Source organism: Hyla sarda, unplaced genomic scaffold (assembly GCF_029499605.1).
Source record: "Hyla sarda isolate aHylSar1 unplaced genomic scaffold, aHylSar1.hap1 scaffold_704, whole genome shotgun sequence".
Classification (NCBI taxonomy): domain Eukaryota; kingdom Metazoa; phylum Chordata; class Amphibia; order Anura; family Hylidae; genus Hyla; species Hyla sarda.
Window position 1 is genome coordinate 13,323 of NW_026610723.1, and position 20,291 is coordinate 33,613.

The window sequence follows — 20,291 nt, forward strand, 5'->3', positions numbered from 1 at the left end:
GTATGCATTAGACGAAAAAAAAGAAGAAAAAGAAGAATAATACGCCCAGAAAAGAGGCGAAAAGGAGAAAAACGTAAAAAAACGTGAAAAAAAAGTAAGAGGAAGAGAAGGGAAAAAAAGGTGGAAATGGGTTTAAAAGTGATTTCGGCGGAGAAATATATATATATATATATATATATATATATATATATATACGCGCACACACACACATATATATAAACGTATTCTCCGTTGAGATATTGCAGCCGCTGCTGTGTCCAGGCCCAGGAGCCTTAGCACTGTGCTGTGATGTCACTCAATACCACTGACATCACTAGGTGTAAACAACATCTCTCCTTTGCTGTGTATGTGACTATGGAGCTGTTTGGTGATGTCGTCTATTATGGCCTTCATAGAAGCAACAGGAGATTGTTGCATCCATCTAGAACCCTCAGAACTACAGTGCTATGATGTCACTCACTTCCACAGGCCTTGCAGAGTGTAAACAACAACAACCCAGCTTTGTTGTGTATGTAACCATAGGGATTTGTGATGTCACCTAGAACCTTCACAGCAGCGACAGCTTTATGAGGAGCATCAGCACTGCTCTGCCTGAGCAGAACCATCACCGCCATAGGTTGTCAAATAACCCGGATTTAACCCACACAGGTAAGTCCAATGGGGTGCAGGCATGTCCTCTATGCTTACAGCTTCCCGTGGGTGTTGGTTTGATACCGTTTGGGGACAGCCAAGGAGGCATCTGCAGGCAACAAAGGTAGGTGTGTGCTTGTGTGTGTGTTTCCTATGCAGATCCTAAGCCCAGTGTCACATGCAAGTAGGAGGAGTAAGAAGGGTTCCTGGCAAATCCGGGTTATGGATTGCATTTAAAAAGGCCCCGTGGGAGTGCAATGGGCCCCTGTCTTGCTGCTTAGCAATAATGGTATGGGTTTAGGTTCTGCTGTGTGTACTGGTGGTTGACTGCCCCCCAGCCCAGAGTGTGCATGGAAAATTGTCTGGCAGCCTCCCTGACAGCAAGCAGTGATAGTGCCCATGAAGGGGACCTTGTTGGGCCCGCCCCTTTCACGGTTATCGCTTCTCGGCCTTTTGGCTAAGATCAAGTGTAGTATCTGTTCTTATCAGTTTAATATCTGATACGTCCCCTATCTGGGGACCATATATTAAATGGATTTTTGAGAACGGGGGCCGATTTCGAAGCTTGCTTCCGTCGCCCTATGCATTGACCCGATATGGCAGTATCTTCGGGTACAGTGCACCACCCCCTTACAGGGTTAAAAAGAAAGATTCCTACTTTCATTGCTACCTGCTTGCTGGCTAGCCAGCTAGCCAGCCCTGTGGGCCTTGCTGCTGCAGCCAAAAAACAAAAGGTGGTGCTGCTGCTGCTGCTTCTGCTGCTTCTGCTTGTGTCTGGCCGCTGTTGGAGCGTCCAGGCACAGGACTTCTGCTGCTGCTGACTAAATGGCCTCCTTAATTGGATCATTTGAGTAGCCAGCACACCTGTGCAGGTAGGGCATGACATGATAGGCAGCTGCCTTGATAGCGGGTGGGTGCTGAATGTTCCTAATTGACAAAATAAGATTAATGCTTATGAAGAAATATAAAATCTCATCCCTTCCCCAATATCGCGCCACACCCCTACCCCTTAATTCCCTGGTTGAACTTGATGGACATATGTCTTTTTTCGACCGTACTAACTATGTAACTATGTAACATAACATGGGGGGGGGGGGGGTCTCCTGGCTGTTCACAGAGGTGTGTCATTGCTGTACATTGACCATGCATTGCTTCTGTGGTATTGCAAAGGCAAAGACAAATGCTTCCAGCCATCCATTGCACTAATGGATTGGTCATCAGCTGGCTGTCTATGTCCCGCATCAATATAGACCAAAGTACAGAGGGTTAGGCTATGCTATTGTGCACCTACCTGATGCATCAGAAGGTGCGAGGCCCTTGCTAAATTCTGTGCACAGACTTTGAGATCTATACTTTAGACTGTATCTAAACCTGCTCCAACATGGACTGACATTCTGGCCTACTTTCAGCCGATGCGACTTGTCTGTCGCTGAACAGTCGCTTTTAATGTATTCAGCACCTATGTATAATGTTGTAAAAATGCTCTAGAAGCTAAAGTCGCAGAAATGTCACACATATTTGGCCTGCAACTTTCTGTGCGACAAATTCAGACAGGAAAAATCAGTATAAATCCTTAGAAAATTATCCCCCAGTGTCTCCATCTGCTGGCGGTATTGAATAAGCATTGCTGCACTGATGGGGTATGCATTAGACGAAAAAAAAGAAGAAAAAGAAGAATAATACGCCCAGAAAAGAGGCGAAAAGGAGAAAAACGTAAAAAAACGTGAAAAAAAAGTAAGAGGAAGAGAAGGGAAAAAAAGGTGGAAATGGGTTTAAAAGTGATTTCGGCGGAGAAATATATATATATATATATATATATATATATATATATACGCGCACACACACACACATATATATATAAACGTATTCTCCGTTGAGATATTGCAGCCGCTGCTGTGTCCAGGCCCAGGAGCCTTAGCACTGTGCTGTGATGTCACTCAATACCACTGACATCACTAGGTGTAAACAACATCTCTCCTTTGCTGTGTATGTGACTATGGAGCTGTTTGGTGATGTCGTCTATTATGGCCTTCATAGAAGCAACAGGAGATTGTTGCATCCATCTAGAACCCTCAGAACTACAGTGCTATGATGTCACTCACTTCCACAGGCCTTGCAGAGTGTAAACAACAACAACCCAGCTTTGTTGTGTATGTAACCATAGGGATTTGTGATGTCACCTAGAACCTTCACAGCAGCGACAGCTTTATGAGGAGCATCAGCACTGCTCTGCCTGAGCAGAACCATCACCGCCATAGGTTGTCAAATAACCCGGATTTAACCCACACAGGTAAGTCCAATGGGGTGCAGGCATGTCCTCTATGCTTACAGCTTCCCGTGGGTGTTGGTTTGATACCGTTTGGGGACAGCCAAGGAGGCATCTGCAGGCAACAAAGGTAGGTGTGTGCTTGTGTGTGTGTTTCCTATGCAGATCCTAAGCCCAGTGTCACATGCAAGTAGGAGGAGTAAGAAGGGTTCCTGGCAAATCCGGGTTATGGATTGCATTTAAAAAGGCCCCGTGGGAGTGCAATGGGCCCCTGTCTTGCTGCTTAGCAATAATGGTATGGGTTTAGGTTCTGCTGTGTGTACTGGTGGTTGACTGCCCCCCAGCCCAGAGTGTGCATGGAAAATTGTCTGGCAGCCTCCCTGACAGCAAGCAGTGATAGTGCCCATGAAGGGGACCTTGTTGGGCCCGCCCCTTTCACGGTTATCGCTTCTCGGCCTTTTGGCTAAGATCAAGTGTAGTATCTGTTCTTATCAGTTTAATATCTGATACGTCCCCTATCTGGGGACCATATATTAAATGGATTTTTGAGAACGGGGGCCGATTTCGAAGCTTGCTTCCGTCGCCCTATGCATTGACCCGATATGGCAGTATCTTCGGGTACAGTGCACCACCCCCTTACAGGGTTAAAAAGAAAGATTCCTACTTTCATTGCTACCTGCTTGCTGGCTAGCCAGCTAGCCAGCCCTGTGGGCCTTGCTGCTGCTGCAGCCAAAAAACAAAAGGTGGTGCTGCTGCTGCTTCTGCTGCTTCTGCTTCTGCTTGTGTCTGGCCGCTGTTGGAGCGTCCAGGCACAGGACTTCTGCTGCTGCTGACTAAATGGCCTCCTTAATTGGATCATTTGAGTAGCCAGCACACCTGTGCAGGTAGGGCATGACATGATAGGCAGCTGCCTTGATAGCGGGTGGGTGCTGAATGTTCCTAATTGACAAAATAAGATTAATGCTTATGAAGAAATATAAAATCTCATCCCTTCCCCAATATCGCGCCACACCCCTACCCCTTAATTCCCTGGTTGAACTTGATGGACATATGTCTTTTTTCGACCGTACTAACTATGTAACTATGTAACATAACATGGGGGGGGGGGGGGGGGGTCTCCTGGCTGTTCACACAGGTGTGTCATTGCTGTACATTGACCATGCATTGCTTCTGTGGTATTGCAAAGGCAAAGACAAATGCTTCCAGCCATCCATTGCACTAATGGATTGGTCATCAGCTGGCTGTCTATGTCCCGCATCAATATAGACCAAAGTACAGAGGGTTAGGCTATGCTATTGTGCACCTACCTGATGCATCAGAAGGTGCGAGGCCCTTGCTAAATTCTGTGCACAGACTTTGAGATCTATACTTTAGACTGTATCTAAACCTGCTCCAACATGGACTGACATTCTGGCCTACTTTCAGCCGATGCGACTTGTCTGTCGCTGAACAGTCGCTTTTTATGTATTCAGCACCTATGTATAATGTTGTAAAAATGCTCTAGAAGCTAAAGTCGCAGAAATGTCACACATATTTGGCCTGCAACTTTCTGTGCGACAAATTCAGACAGGAAAAATCAGTATAAATCCTTAGAAAATTATCCCCCAGTGTCTCCATCTGCTGGCGGTATTGAATAAGCATTGCTGCACTGATGGGGTATGCATTAGACGAAAAAAAAGAAGAAAAAGAAGAATAATACGCCCAGAAAAGAGGCGAAAAGGAGAAAAACGTAAAAAAACGTGAAAAAAAAGTAAGAGGAAGAGAAGGGAAAAAAAGGTGGAAATGGGTTTAAAAGTGATTTCGGCGGAGAAATATATATATATATATATATATATATATATATATATATACGCGCACACACACACATATATATAAACGTATTCTCCGTTGAGATATTGCAGCCGCTGCTGTGTCCAGGCCCAGGAGCCTTAGCACTGTGCTGTGATGTCACTCAATACCACTGACATCACTAGGTGTAAACAACATCTCTCCTTTGCTGTGTATGTGACTATGGAGCTGTTTGGTGATGTCGTCTATTATGGCCTTCATAGAAGCAACAGGAGATTGTTGCATCCATCTAGAACCCTCAGAACTACAGTGCTATGATGTCACTCACTTCCACAGGCCTTGCAGAGTGTAAACAACAACAACCCAGCTTTGTTGTGTATGTAACCATAGGGATTTGTGATGTCACCTAGAACCTTCACAGCAGCGACAGCTTTATGAGGAGCATCAGCACTGCTCTGCCTGAGCAGAACCATCACCGCCATAGGTTGTCAAATAACCCGGATTTAACCCACACAGGTAAGTCCAATGGGGTGCAGGCATGTCTTCTATGCTTACAGCTTCCCGTGGGTGTTGGTTTGATACCGTTTGGGGACAGCCAAGGAGGCATCTGCAGGCAACAAAGGTAGGTGTGTGCTTGTGTGTGTGTTTCCTATGCAGATCCTAAGCCCAGTGTCACATGCAAGTAGGAGGAGTAAGAAGGGTTCCTGGCAAATCCGGGTTATGGATTGCATTTAAAAAGGCCCCGTGGGAGTGCAATGGGCCCCTGTCTTGCTGCTTAGCAATAATGGTATGGGTTTAGGTTCTGCTGTGTGTACTGGTGGTTGACTGCCCCCCAGCCCAGAGTGTGCATGGAAAATTGTCTGGCAGCCTCCCTGACAGCAAGCAGTGATAGTGCCCATGAAGGGGACCTTGTTGGGCCCGCCCCTTTCACGGTTATCGCTTCTCGGCCTTTTGGCTAAGATCAAGTGTAGTATCTGTTCTTATCAGTTTAATATCTGATACGTCCCCTATCTGGGGACCATATATTAAATGGATTTTTGAGAACGGGGGCCGATTTCGAAGCTTGCTTCCGTCGCCCTATGCATTGACCCGATATGGCAGTATCTTCGGGTACAGTGCACCACCCCCTTACAGGGTTAAAAAGAAAGATTCCTACTTTCATTGCTACCTGCTTGCTGGCTAGCCAGCTAGCCAGCCCTGTGGGCCTTGCTGCTGCAGCCAAAAAACAAAAGGTGGTGCTGCTGCTGCTGCTTCTGCTGCTTCTGCTTGTGTCTGGCCGCTGTTGGAGCGTCCAGGCACAGGACTTCTGCTGCTGCTGACTAAATGGCCTCCTTAATTGGATCATTTGAGTAGCCAGCACACCTGTGCAGGTAGGGCATGACATGATAGGCAGCTGCCTTGATAGCGGGTGGGTGCTGAATGTTCCTAATTGACAAAATAAGATTAATGCTTATGAAGAAATATAAAATCTCATCCCTTCCCCAATATCGCGCCACACCCCTACCCCTTAATTCCCTGGTTGAACTTGATGGACATATGTCTTTTTTCGACCGTACTAACTATGTAACTATGTAACATAACATGGGGGGGGGGGGGGGGGGTCTCCTGGCTGTTCACACAGGTGTGTCATTGCTGTACATTGACCATGCATTGCTTCTGTGGTATTGCAAAGGCAAAGACAAATGCTTCCAGCCATCCATTGCACTAATGGATTGGTCATCAGCTGGCTGTCTATGTCCCGCATCAATATAGACCAAAGTACAGAGGGTTAGGCTATGCTATTGTGCACCTACCTGATGCATCAGAAGGTGCGAGGCCCTTGCTAAATTCTGTGCACAGACTTTGAGATCTATACTTTAGACTGTATCTAAACCTGCTCCAACATGGACTGACATTCTGGCCTACTTTCAGCCGATGCGACTTGTCTGTCGCTGAACAGTCGCTTTTTATGTATTCAGCACCTATGTATAATGTTGTAAAAATGCTCTAGAAGCTAAAGTCGCAGAAATGTCACACATATTTGGCCTGCAACTTTCTGTGCGACAAATTCAGACAGGAAAAATCAGTATAAATCCTTAGAAAATTATCCCCCAGTGTCTCCATCTGCTGGCGGTATTGAATAAGCATTGCTGCACTGATGGGGTATGCATTAGACGAAAAAAAAGAAGAAAAAGAAGAATAATACGCCCAGAAAAGAGGCGAAAAGGAGAAAAACGTAAAAAAACGTGAAAAAAAAGTAAGAGGAAGAGAAGGGAAAAAAAGGTGGAAATGGGTTTAAAAGTGATTTCGGCGGAGAAATATATATATATATATATATATATATATATATATATATATATACGCGCACACACACACATATATATAAACGTATTCTCCGTTGAGATATTGCAGCCGCTGCTGTGTCCAGGCCCAGGAGCCTTAGCACTGTGCTGTGATGTCACTCAATACCACTGACATCACTAGGTGTAAACAACATCTCTCCTTTGCTGTGTATGTGACTATGGAGCTGTTTGGTGATGTCGTCTATTATGGCCTTCATAGAAGCAACAGGAGATTGTTGCATCCATCTAGAACCCTCAGAACTACAGTGCTATGATGTCACTCACTTCCACAGGCCTTGCAGAGTGTAAACAACAACAACCCAGCTTTGTTGTGTATGTAACCATAGGGATTTGTGATGTCACCTAGAACCTTCACAGCAGCGACAGCTTTATGAGGAGCATCAGCACTGCTCTGCCTGAGCAGAACCATCACCGCCATAGGTTGTCAAATAACCCGGATTTAACCCACACAGGTAAGTCCAATGGGGTGCAGGCATGTCCTCTATGCTTACAGCTTCCCGTGGGTGTTGGTTTGATACCGTTTGGGGACAGCCAAGGAGGCATCTGCAGGCAACAAAGGTAGGTGTGTGCTTGTGTGTGTGTTTCCTATGCAGATCCTAAGCCCAGTGTCACATGCAAGTAGGAGGAGTAAGAAGGGTTCCTGGCAAATCCGGGTTATGGATTGCATTTAAAAAGGCCCCGTGGGAGTGCAATGGGCCCCTGTCTTGCTGCTTAGCAATAATGGTATGGGTTTAGGTTCTGCTGTGTGTACTGGTGGTTGACTGCCCCCCAGCCCAGAGTGTGCATGGAAAATTGTCTGGCAGCCTCCCTGACAGCAAGCAGTGATAGTGCCCATGAAGGGGACCTTGTTGGGCCCGCCCCTTTCACGGTTATCGCTTCTCGGCCTTTTGGCTAAGATCAAGTGTAGTATCTGTTCTTATCAGTTTAATATCTGATACGTCCCCTATCTGGGGACCATATATTAAATGGATTTTTGAGAACGGGGGCCGATTTCGAAGCTTGCTTCCGTCGCCCTATGCATTGACCCGATATGGCAGTATCTTCGGGTACAGTGCACCACCCCCTTACAGGGTTAAAAAGAAAGATTCCTACTTTCATTGCTACCTGCTTGCTGGCTAGCCAGCTAGCCAGCCCTGTGGGCCTTGCTGCTGCAGCCAAAAAACAAAAGGTGGTGCTGCTGCTGCTGCTTCTGCTGCTTCTGCTTGTGTCTGGCCGCTGTTGGAGCGTCCAGGCACAGGACTTCTGCTGCTGCTGACTAAATGGCCTCCTTAATTGGATCATTTGAGTAGCCAGCACACCTGTGCAGGTAGGGCATGACATGATAGGCAGCTGCCTTGATAGCGGGTGGGTGCTGAATGTTCCTAATTGACAAAATAAGATTAATGCTTATGAAGAAATATAAAATCTCATCCCTTCCCCAATATCGCGCCACACCCCTACCCCTTAACCCCTTAACGACGCAGGACGTATATTTACGTCCTGCGCCGGCTCCCGCGATATGAAGCGGGATCGCGCCGCGATCCCGCATCATATCGCGTCGGTCCCGGCGGTAATCAACGGCCGGGACCCGCGGCTAATACCACACATCGCCGATCGCGGCGATGTGCGGTATTAACCCTTTAGAAGCGGCGGTCAAAGCTGACCGCCGCTTCTAAAGTGAAAGTGAAAGTGACCCGGCTGCTCAGTCGGGCTGTTCGGGACCGCCGCGGTGAAATCGCGGCGTCCCGAACAGCTGATCGGACACCGGGAGGGCTCTTACCTGCCTCCCCGGTGTCCGATCGACGAATGACTGCTCCGTGCCTGAGATCCAGGCAGGAGCAGTCAAGCGCCGATAATGCTGATCACAGGCGTGTTAATGCACGCCAGTGATCAGCATTAGAGATCAGTGTGTGCAGTGTTATAGGTCCCTATGGGACCTATAACACTGCAAAAAAAATGTAAAAAAAAAGTGTTAATAAAGGTCATTTAACCCCTTCCCTAATAAAAGTTTGAATCACCCCCCTTTTCCCATAAAAAAAATAAAACAGTGTAAAAAAAATAAAAAATAAACATATGTGGTATCGCCGCGTGCGTAAATGTCCGAACTATAAAAATATATCATTAATTAAGCCGTACGGTCAATGGCGTACGCGCAAAAAAATTCCAAAGTCCAAAAAAGCGTATTTTGGTCACTTTTTATATCATTAAAAAATGAATAAAAAGTGATCAAAAAGTCCGATCAAAACAAAAATCATACCGATAAAAACTTCAGATCACGGCGCAAAAAATGAGTCCTCATACCACCCCATACGTGGAAAAATAAAAAAGTTATAGGGGTCAGAATATGACATTTTTAAACGTATAAATTTTCCTGCATGTAGTTATGATTTTTTCCAGAAGTGCGACAAAATCAAACCTATATAAGTAGGGTATCATTTTAACCGTATGGACCTACAGAATAATGATAAGGTGTAATTTTTACCGAAATATGTACTGCGTAGAAACGAAAGCCCCCAAAAGTTACAAAATGGCGTTTTTTTTTTCGATTTTGTCGCACAATGATTTTTTTTTCCGTTTCGCCGTGCATTTTTGGGTAAAATGACTAATGTCACTGCAAAGTAGAATTAGCGACGCAAAAAATAAGCCATAATATGGATTTTTAGGTGGAAAATTGAAAGGGTTATGATTTTTAAAAAGTAAGGAGGAAAAAACGAAAGTGCAAAAACGGAAAAACCCTGAGTCCTTAAGGGGTTAATTCCCTGGTTGAACTTGATGGACATATGTCTTTTTTCGACCGTACTAACTATGTAACTATGTAACATAACATGGGGGGGGGGGGGGGTCTCCTGGCTGTTCACACAGGTGTGTCATTGCTGTACATTGACCATGCATTGCTTCTGTGGTATTGCAAAGGCAAAGACAAATGCTTCCAGCCATCCATTGCACTAATGGATTGGTCATCAGCTGGCTGTCTATGTCCCGCATCAATATAGACCAAAGTACAGAGGGTTAGGCTATGCTATTGTGCACCTACCTGATGCATCAGAAGGTGCGAGGCCCTTGCTAAATTCTGTGCACAGACTTTGAGATCTATACTTTAGACTGTATCTAAACCTGCTCCAACATGGACTGACATTCTGGCCTACTTTCAGCCGATGCGACTTGTCTGTCGCTGAACAGTCGCTTTTTATGTATTCAGCACCTATGTATAATGTTGTAAAAATGCTCTAGAAGCTAAAGTCGCAGAAATGTCACACATATTTGGCCTGCAACTTTCTGTGCGACAAATTCAGACAGGAAAAATCAGTATAAATCCTTAGAAAATTATCCCCCAGTGTCTCCATCTGCTGGCGGTATTGAATAAGCATTGCTGCACTGATGGGGTATGCATTAGACGAAAAAAAAGAAGAAAAAGAAGAATAATACGCCCAGAAAAGAGGCGAAAAGGAGAAAAACGTAAAAAAACGTGAAAAAAAAGTAAGAGGAAGAGAAGGGAAAAAAAGGTGGAAATGGGTTTAAAAGTGATTTCGGCGGAGAAATATATATATATATATATATATATATATATATATATATATATATACGCGCACACACACACATATATATAAACGTATTCTCCGTTGAGATATTGCAGCCGCTGCTGTGTCCAGGCCCAGGAGCCTTAGCACTGTGCTGTGATGTCACTCAATACCACTGACATCACTAGGTGTAAACAACATCTCTCCTTTGCTGTGTATGTGACTATGGAGCTGTTTGGTGATGTCGTCTATTATGGCCTTCATAGAAGCAACAGGAGATTGTTGCATCCATCTAGAACCCTCAGAACTACAGTGCTATGATGTCACTCACTTCCACAGGCCTTGCAGAGTGTAAACAACAACAACCCAGCTTTGTTGTGTATGTAACCATAGGGATTTGTGATGTCACCTAGAACCTTCACAGCAGCGACAGCTTTATGAGGAGCATCAGCACTGCTCTGCCTGAGCAGAACCATCACCGCCATAGGTTGTCAAATAACCCGGATTTAACCCACACAGGTAAGTCCAATGGGGTGCAGGCATGTCCTCTATGCTTACAGCTTCCCGTGGGTGTTGGTTTGATACCGTTTGGGGACAGCCAAGGAGGCATCTGCAGGCAACAAAGGTAGGTGTGTGCTTGTGTGTGTGTTTCCTATGCAGATCCTAAGCCCAGTGTCACATGCAAGTAGGAGGAGTAAGAAGGGTTCCTGGCAAATCCGGGTTATGGATTGCATTTAAAAAGGCCCCGTGGGAGTGCAATGGGCCCCTGTCTTGCTGCTTAGCAATAATGGTATGGGTTTAGGTTCTGCTGTGTGTACTGGTGGTTGACTGCCCCCCAGCCCAGAGTGTGCATGGAAAATTGTCTGGCAGCCTCCCTGACAGCAAGCAGTGATAGTGCCCATGAAGGGGACCTTGTTGGGCCCGCCCCTTTCACGGTTATCGCTTCTCGGCCTTTTGGCTAAGATCAAGTGTAGTATCTGTTCTTATCAGTTTAATATCTGATACGTCCCCTATCTGGGGACCATATATTAAATGGATTTTTGAGAACGGGGGCCGATTTCGAAGCTTGCTTCCGTCGCCCTATGCATTGACCCGATATGGCAGTATCTTCGGGTACAGTGCACCACCCCCTTACAGGGTTAAAAAGAAAGATTCCTACTTTCATTGCTACCTGCTTGCTGGCTAGCCAGCTAGCCAGCCCTGTGGGCCTTGCTGCTGCAGCCAAAAAACAAAAGGTGGTGCTGCTGCTGCTGCTTCTGCTGCTTCTGCTTGTGTCTGGCCGCTGTTGGAGCGTCCAGGCACAGGACTTCTGCTGCTGCTGACTAAATGGCCTCCTTAATTGGATCATTTGAGTAGCCAGCACACCTGTGCAGGTAGGGCATGACATGATAGGCAGCTGCCTTGATAGCGGGTGGGTGCTGAATGTTCCTAATTGACAAAATAAGATTAATGCTTATGAAGAAATATAAAATCTCATCCCTTCCCCAATATCGCGCCACACCCCTACCCCTTAATTCCCTGGTTGAACTTGATGGACATATGTCTTTTTTCGACCGTACTAACTATGTAACTATGTAACATAACATGGGGGGGGGGGTCTCCTGGCTGTTCACACAGGTGTGTCATTGCTGTACATTGACCATGCATTGCTTCTGTGGTATTGCAAAGGCAAAGACAAATGCTTCCAGCCATCCATTGCACTAATGGATTGGTCATCAGCTGGCTGTCTATGTCCCGCATCAATATAGACCAAAGTACAGAGGGTTAGGCTATGCTATTGTGCACCTACCTGATGCATCAGAAGGTGCGAGGCCCTTGCTAAATTCTGTGCACAGACTTTGAGATCTATACTTTAGACTGTATCTAAACCTGCTCCAACATGGACTGACATTCTGGCCTACTTTCAGCCGATGCGACTTGTCTGTCGCTGAACAGTCGCTTTTTATGTATTCAGCACCTATGTATAATGTTGTAAAAATGCTCTCTAGAAGCTAAAGTCGCAGAAATGTCACACATATTTGGCCTGCAACTTTCTGTGCGACAAATTCAGACAGGAAAAATCAGTATAAATCCTTAGAAAATTATCCCCCAGTGTCTCCATCTGCTGGCGGTATTGAATAAGCATTGCTGCACTGATGGGGTATGCATTAGACGAAAAAAAAGAAGAAAAAGAAGAATAATACGCCCAGAAAAGAGGCGAAAAGGAGAAAAACGTAAAAAAACGTGAAAAAAAAGTAAGAGGAAGAGAAGGGAAAAAAAGGTGGAAATGGGTTTAAAAGTGATTTCGGCGGAGAAATATATATATATATATATATATATATATATATATATATATATATACGCGCACACACACACATATATATAAACGTATTCTCCGTTGAGATATTGCAGCCGCTGCTGTGTCCAGGCCCAGGAGCCTTAGCACTGTGCTGTGATGTCACTCAATACCACTGACATCACTAGGTGTAAACAACATCTCTCCTTTGCTGTGTATGTGACTATGGAGCTGTTTGGTGATGTCGTCTATTATGGCCTTCATAGAAGCAACAGGAGATTGTTGCATCCATCTAGAACCCTCAGAACTACAGTGCTATGATGTCACTCACTTCCACAGGCCTTGCAGAGTGTAAACAACAACAACCCAGCTTTGTTGTGTATGTAACCATAGGGATTTGTGATGTCACCTAGAACCTTCACAGCAGCGACAGCTTTATGAGGAGCATCAGCACTGCTCTGCCTGAGCAGAACCATCACCGCCATAGGTTGTCAAATAACCCGGATTTAACCCACACAGGTAAGTCCAATGGGGTGCAGGCATGTCCTCTATGCTTACAGCTTCCCGTGGGTGTTGGTTTGATACCGTTTGGGGACAGCCAAGGAGGCATCTGCAGGCAACAAAGGTAGGTGTGTGCTTGTGTGTGTGTTTCCTATGCAGATCCTAAGCCCAGTGTCACATGCAAGTAGGAGGAGTAAGAAGGGTTCCTGGCAAATCCGGGTTATGGATTGCATTTAAAAAGGCCCCGTGGGAGTGCAATGGGCCCCTGTCTTGCTGCTTAGCAATAATGGTATGGGTTTAGGTTCTGCTGTGTGTACTGGTGGTTGACTGCCCCCCAGCCCAGAGTGTGCATGGAAAATTGTCTGGCAGCCTCCCTGACAGCAAGCAGTGATAGTGCCCATGAAGGGGACCTTGTTGGGCCCGCCCCTTTCACGGTTATCGCTTCTCGGCCTTTTGGCTAAGATCAAGTGTAGTATCTGTTCTTATCAGTTTAATATCTGATACGTCCCCTATCTGGGGACCATATATTAAATGGATTTTTGAGAACGGGGGCCGATTTCGAAGCTTGCTTCCGTCGCCCTATGCATTGACCCGATATGGCAGTATCTTCGGGTACAGTGCACCACCCCCTTACAGGGTTAAAAAGAAAGATTCCTACTTTCATTGCTACCTGCTTGCTGGCTAGCCAGCTAGCCAGCCCTGTGGGCCTTGCTGCTGCAGCCAAAAAACAAAAGGTGGTGCTGCTGCTGCTGCTTCTGCTGCTTCTGCTTGTGTCTGGCCGCTGTTGGAGCGTCCAGGCACAGGACTTCTGCTGCTGCTGACTAAATGGCCTCCTTAATTGGATCATTTGAGTAGCCAGCACACCTGTGCAGGTAGGGCATGACATGATAGGCAGCTGCCTTGATAGCGGGTGGGTGCTGAATGTTCCTAATTGACAAAATAAGATTAATGCTTATGAAGAAATATAAAATCTCATCCCTTCCCCAATATCGCGCCACACCCCTACCCCTTAATTCCCTGGTTGAACTTGATGGACATATGTCTTTTTTCGACCGTACTAACTATGTAACTATGTAACATAACATGGGGGGGGGGGGGGGGTCTCCTGGCTGTTCACACAGGTGTGTCATTGCTGTACATTGACCATGCATTGCTTCTGTGGTATTGCAAAGGCAAAGACAAATGCTTCCAGCCATCCATTGCACTAATGGATTGGTCATCAGCTGGCTGTCTATGTCCCGCATCAATATAGACCAAAGTACAGAGGGTTAGGCTATGCTATTGTGCACCTACCTGATGCATCAGAAGGTGCGAGGCCCTTGCTAAATTCTGTGCACAGACTTTGAGATCTATACTTTAGACTGTATCTAAACCTGCTCCAACATGGACTGACATTCTGGCCTACTTTCAGCCGATGCGACTTGTCTGTCGCTGAACAGTCGCTTTTTATGTATTCAGCACCTATGTATAATGTTGTAAAAATGCTCTAGAAGCTAAAGTCGCAGAAATGTCACACATATTTGGCCTGCAACTTTCTGTGCGACAAATTCAGACAGGAAAAATCAGTATAAATCCTTAGAAAATTATCCCCCAGTGTCTCCATCTGCTGGCGGTATTGAATAAGCATTGCTGCACTGATGGGGTATGCATTAGACGAAAAAAAAGAAGAAAAAGAAGAATAATACGCCCAGAAAAGAGGCGAAAAGGAGAAAAACGTAAAAAAACGTGAAAAAAAAGTAAGAGGAAGAGAAGGGAAAAAAAGGTGGAAATGGGTTTAAAAGTGATTTCGGCGGAGAATATATATATATATATATATATATATATATATATATATATATATATACGCGCACACACACACATATATATAAACGTATTCTCCGTTGAGATATTGCAGCCGCTGCTGTGTCCAGGCCCAGGAGCCTTAGCACTGTGCTGTGATGTCACTCAATACCACTGACATCACTAGGTGTAAACAACATCTCTCCTTTGCTGTGTATGTGACTATGGAGCTGTTTGGTGATGTCGTCTATTATGGCCTTCATAGAAGCAACAGGAGATTGTTGCATCCATCTAGAACCCTCAGAACTACAGTGCTATGATGTCACTCACTTCCACAGGCCTTGCAGAGTGTAAACAACAACAACCCAGCTTTGTTGTGTATGTAACCATAGGGATTTGTGATGTCACCTAGAACCTTCACAGCAGCGACAGCTTTATGAGGAGCATCAGCACTGCTCTGCCTGAGCAGAACCATCACCGCCATAGGTTGTCAAATAACCCGGATTTAACCCACACAGGTAAGTCCAATGGGGTGCAGGCATGTCCTCTATGCTTACAGCTTCCCGTGGGTGTTGGTTTGATACCGTTTGGGGACAGCCAAGGAGGCATCTGCAGGCAACAAAGGTAGGTGTGTGCTTGTGTGTGTGTTTCCTATGCAGATCCTAAGCCCAGTGTCACATGCAAGTAGGAGGAGTAAGAAGGGTTCCTGGCAAATCCGGGTTATGGATTGCATTTAAAAAGGCCCCGTGGGAGTGCAATGGGCCCCTGTCTTGCTGCTTAGCAATAATGGTATGGGTTTAGGTTCTGCTGTGTGTACTGGTGGTTGACTGCCCCCCAGCCCAGAGTGTGCATGGAAAATTGTCTGGCAGCCTCCCTGACAGCAAGCAGTGATAGTGCCCATGAAGGGGACCTTGTTGGGCCCGCCCCTTTCACGGTTATCGCTTCTCGGCCTTTTGGCTAAGATCAAGTGTAGTATCTGTTCTTATCAGTTTAATATCTGATACGTCCCCTATCTGGGGACCATATATTAAATGGATTTTTGAGAACGGGGGCCGATTTCGAAGCTTGCTTCCGTCGCCCTATGCATTGACCCGATATGGCAGTATCTTCGGGTACAGTGCACCACCCCCTTACAGGGTTAAAAAGAAAGATTCCTACTTTCATTGCTACCTGCTTGCTGGCTAGCCAGCTAGCCAGCCCTGTGGGCCTTGCTGCTGCAGCCAAAAAACAAAAGGTGGTGCTGCTGCTTCTGCTGCTTCTGCTTGTGTCTGGCCGCTGTTGGAGCGTCCAGGCACAGGACTTCTGCTGCTGCTGACTAAATGGCCTCCTTAATTGGATCATTTGAGTAGCCAGCACACCTGTGCAGGTAGGGCATGACATGATAGGCAGCTGCCTTGATAGCGGGTGGGTGCTGAATGTTCCTAATTGACAAAATAAGATTAATGCTTATGAAGAAATATAAAATCTCATCCCTTCCCCAATATCGCGCCACACCCCTACCCCTTAATTCCCTGGTTGAACTTGATGGACATATGTCTTTTTTCGACCGTACTAACTATGTAACTATGTAACATAACATGGGGGGGGGGGGGGGGTCTCCTGGCTGTTCACACAGGTGTGTCATTGCTGTACATTGACCATGCATTGCTTCTGTGGTATTGCAAAGGCAAAGACAAATGCTTCCAGCCATCCATTGCACTAATGGATTGGTCATCAGCTGGCTGTCTATGTCCCGCATCAATATAGACCAAAGTACAGAGGGTTAGGCTATGCTATTGTGCACCTACCTGATGCATCAGAAGGTGCGAGGCCCTTGCTAAATTCTGTGCACAGACTTTGAGATCTATACTTTAGACTGTATCTAAACCTGCTCCAACATGGACTGACATTCTGGCCTACTTTCAGCCGATGCGACTTGTCTGTCGCTGAACAGTCGCTTTTTATGTATTCAGCACCTATGTATAATGTTGTAAAAATGCTCTAGAAGCTAAAGTCGCAGAAATGTCACACATATTTGGCCTGCAACTTTCTGTGCGACAAATTCAGACAGGAAAAATCAGTATAAATCCTTAGAAAATTATCCCCCAGTGTCTCCATCTGCTGGCGGTATTGAATAAGCATTGCTGCACTGATGGGGTATGCATTAGACGAAAAAAAAGAAGAAAAAGAAGAATAATACGCCCAGAAAAGAGGCGAAAAGGAGAAAAACGTAAAAAAACGTGAAAAAAAAGTAAGAGGAAGAGAAGGGAAAAAAAGGTGGAAATGGGTTTAAAAGTGATTTCGGCGGAGAATATATATATATATATATATATATATATATATATATATATATATACGCGCACACACACACATATATATAAACGTATTCTCCGTTGAGATATTGCAGCCGCTGCTGTGTCCAGGCCCAGGAGCCTTAGCACTGTGCTGTGATGTCACTCAATACCACTGACATCACTAGGTGTAAACAACATCTCTCCTTTGCTGTGTATGTGACTATGGAGCTGTTTGGTGATGTCGTCTATTATGGCCTTCATAGAAGCAACAGGAGATTGTTGCATCCATCTAGAACCCTCAGAACTACAGTGCTATGATGTCACTCACTTCCACAGGCCTTGCAGAGTGTAAACAACAACAACCCAGCTTTGTTGTGTATGTAACCATAGGGATTTGTGATGTCACCTAGAACCTTCACAGCAGCGACAGCTTTATGAGGAGCATCAGCACTGCTCTGCCTGAGCAGAACCATCACCGCCATAGGTTGTCAAATAACCCGGATTTAACCCACACAGGTAAGTCCAATGGGGTGCAGGCATGTCCTCTATGCTTACAGCTTCCCGTGGGTGTTGGTTTGATACCGTTTGGGGACAGCCAAGGAGGCATCTGCAGGCAACAAAGGTAGGTGTGTGCTTGTGTGTGTGTTTCCTATGCAGATCCTAAGCCCAGTGTCACATGCAAGTAGGAGGAGTAAGAAGGGTTCCTGGCAAATCCGGGTTATGGATTGCATTTAAAAAGGCCCCGTGGGAGTGCAATGGGCCCCTGTCTTGCTGCTTAGCAATAATGGTATGGGTTTAGGTTCTGCTGTGTGTACTGGTGGTTGACTGCCCCCCAGCCCAGAGTGTGCATGGAAAATTGTCTGGCAGCCTCCCTGACAGCAAGCAGTGATAGTGCCCATGAAGGGGACCTTGTTGGGCCCGCCCCTTTCACGGTTATCGCTTCTCGGCCTTTTGGCTAAGATCAAGTGTAGTATCTGTTCTTATCAGTTTAATATCTGATACGTCCCCTATCTGGGGACCATATATTAAATGGATTTTTGAGAACGGGGGCCGATTTCGAAGCTTGCTTCCGTCGCCCTATGCATTGACCCGATATGGCAGTATCTTCGGGTACAGTGCACCACCCCCTTACAGGGTTAAAAAGAAAGATTCCTACTTTCATTGCTACCTGCTTGCTGGCTAGCCAGCTAGCCAGCCCTGTGGGCCTTGCTGCTGCAGCCAAAAAACAAAAGGTGGTGCTGCTGCTGCTGCTTCTGCTGCTTCTGCTTGTGTCTGGCCGCTGTTGGAGCGTCCAGGCACAGGACTTCTGCTGCTGCTGACTAAATGGCCTCCTTAATTGGATCATTTGAGTAGCCAGCACACCTGTGCAGGTAGGGCATGACATGATAGGCAGCTGCCTTGATAGCGGGTGGGTGCTGAATGTTCCTAATTGACAAAATAAGATTAATGCTTATGAAGAAATATAAAATCTCATCCCTTCCCCAATATCGCGCCACACCCCTACCCCTTAATTCCCTGGTTGAACTTGATGGACATATGTCTTTTTTCGACCGTACTAACTATGTAACTATGTAACATAACATGGGGGGGGGGGGGGGGGTCTCCTGGCTGTTCACACAGGTGTGTCATTGCTGTACATTGACCATGCATTGCTTCTGTGGTATTGCAAAGGCAAAGACAAATGCTTCCAGCCATCCATTGCACTAATGGATTGGTCATCAGCTGGCTGTCTATGTCCCGCATCAATATAGACCAAAGTACAGAGGGTTAGGCTATGCTATTGTGCACCTACCTGATGCATCAGAAGGTGCGAGGCCCTTGCTAAATTCTGTGCACAGACTTTGAGATCTATACTTTAGACTGTATCTAAACCTGCTCCAACATGGACTGACATTCTGGCCTACTTTCAGCCGATGCGACTTGTCTGTCGCTGAACAGTCGCTTTTTATGTATTCAGCACCTATGTATAATGTTGTAAAAATGCTCTAGAAGCTAAAGTCGCAGAAATGTCACACATATTTGGCCTGCAACTTTCTGTGCGACAAATTCAGACAGGAAAAATCAGTATAAATCCTTAGAAAATTATCCCCCAGTGTCTCCATCTGCTGGCGGTATTGAATAAGCATTGCTGCACTGATGGGGTATGCATTAGACGAAAAAAAAGAAGAAAAAGAAGAATAATACGCCCAGAAAAGAGGCGAAAAGGAGAAAAACGTAAAAAAACGTGAAAAAAAAGTAAGAGGAAGAGAAGGGAAAAAAAGGTGGAAATGGGTTTAAAAGTGATTTCGGCGGAGAATATATATATATATATATATATATATATATATATATATATATATACGCGCACACACACACATATATATAAACGTATTCTCCGTTGAGATATTGCAGCCGCTGCTGTGTCCAGGCCCAGGAGCCTTAGCACCTCAATACCACTGACATCACTAGGTGTAAACAACATCTCTCCTTTGCTGTGTATGTGACTATGGAGCTGTTTGGTGATGTCGTCTATTATGGCCTTCATAGAAGCAACAGGAGATTGTTGCATCCATCTAGAACCCTCAGAACTACAGTGCTATGATGTCACTGACTTCCACAGGCCTTGCAGAGTGTAAACAACAACAACCCAGCTTTGTTGTGTATGTAACCATAGGGATTTGTGATGTCACCTAGAACCTTCACAGCAGCGACAGCTTTATGAGGAGCATCAGCACTGCTCTGCCTGAGCAGAACCATCACCGCCATAGGTTGTCAAATAACCCGGATTTAACCCACACAGGTAAGTCCAATGGGGTGCAGGCATGTCCTCTATGCTTACAGCTTCCCGTGGGTGTTGGTTTGATACCGTTTGGGGACAGCCAAGGAGGCATCTGCAGGCAACAAAGGTAGGTGTGTGCTTGTGTGTGTGTTTCCTATGCAGATCCTAAGCCCAGTGTCACA

General features: G+C 45.7%; 8 non-coding genes across 8 annotated transcripts; all 8 read left to right on the forward strand.

The window, feature by feature from the left end:
* Nucleotides 1-1,067: 1,067 nt before the first annotated feature.
* LOC130344051 (U2 spliceosomal RNA) lies at nucleotides 1,068-1,258 on the forward strand. Its single transcript, XR_008883157.1, has one exon. It is a non-coding gene; the product is annotated as a U2 spliceosomal RNA (small nuclear RNA).
* Nucleotides 1,259-3,339: 2,081 nt separating this feature from the next.
* Nucleotides 3,340-3,530, forward strand: LOC130344059 (U2 spliceosomal RNA). The gene has a single exon (XR_008883159.1). It is a non-coding gene; the product is annotated as a U2 spliceosomal RNA (small nuclear RNA).
* Nucleotides 3,531-5,619: 2,089 nt separating this feature from the next.
* Nucleotides 5,620-5,810, forward strand: LOC130344061 (U2 spliceosomal RNA). The gene has a single exon (XR_008883160.1). It is a non-coding gene; the product is annotated as a U2 spliceosomal RNA (small nuclear RNA).
* A 2,087-nt stretch (nucleotides 5,811-7,897) lies between these two features.
* LOC130344062 (U2 spliceosomal RNA) lies at nucleotides 7,898-8,088 on the forward strand. The gene has a single exon (XR_008883161.1). It is a non-coding gene; the product is annotated as a U2 spliceosomal RNA (small nuclear RNA).
* Nucleotides 8,089-11,461: 3,373 nt separating this feature from the next.
* Nucleotides 11,462-11,652, forward strand: LOC130344063 (U2 spliceosomal RNA). Its single transcript, XR_008883162.1, has one exon. It is a non-coding gene; the product is annotated as a U2 spliceosomal RNA (small nuclear RNA).
* Nucleotides 11,653-13,736: 2,084 nt separating this feature from the next.
* LOC130344064 (U2 spliceosomal RNA) lies at nucleotides 13,737-13,927 on the forward strand. Its single transcript, XR_008883163.1, has one exon. It is a non-coding gene; the product is annotated as a U2 spliceosomal RNA (small nuclear RNA).
* A 2,088-nt stretch (nucleotides 13,928-16,015) lies between these two features.
* Nucleotides 16,016-16,206, forward strand: LOC130344065 (U2 spliceosomal RNA). Its single transcript, XR_008883164.1, has one exon. It is a non-coding gene; the product is annotated as a U2 spliceosomal RNA (small nuclear RNA).
* A 2,080-nt stretch (nucleotides 16,207-18,286) lies between these two features.
* Nucleotides 18,287-18,477, forward strand: LOC130344066 (U2 spliceosomal RNA). The gene has a single exon (XR_008883166.1). It is a non-coding gene; the product is annotated as a U2 spliceosomal RNA (small nuclear RNA).
* Nucleotides 18,478-20,291: the final 1,814 nt, after the last annotated feature.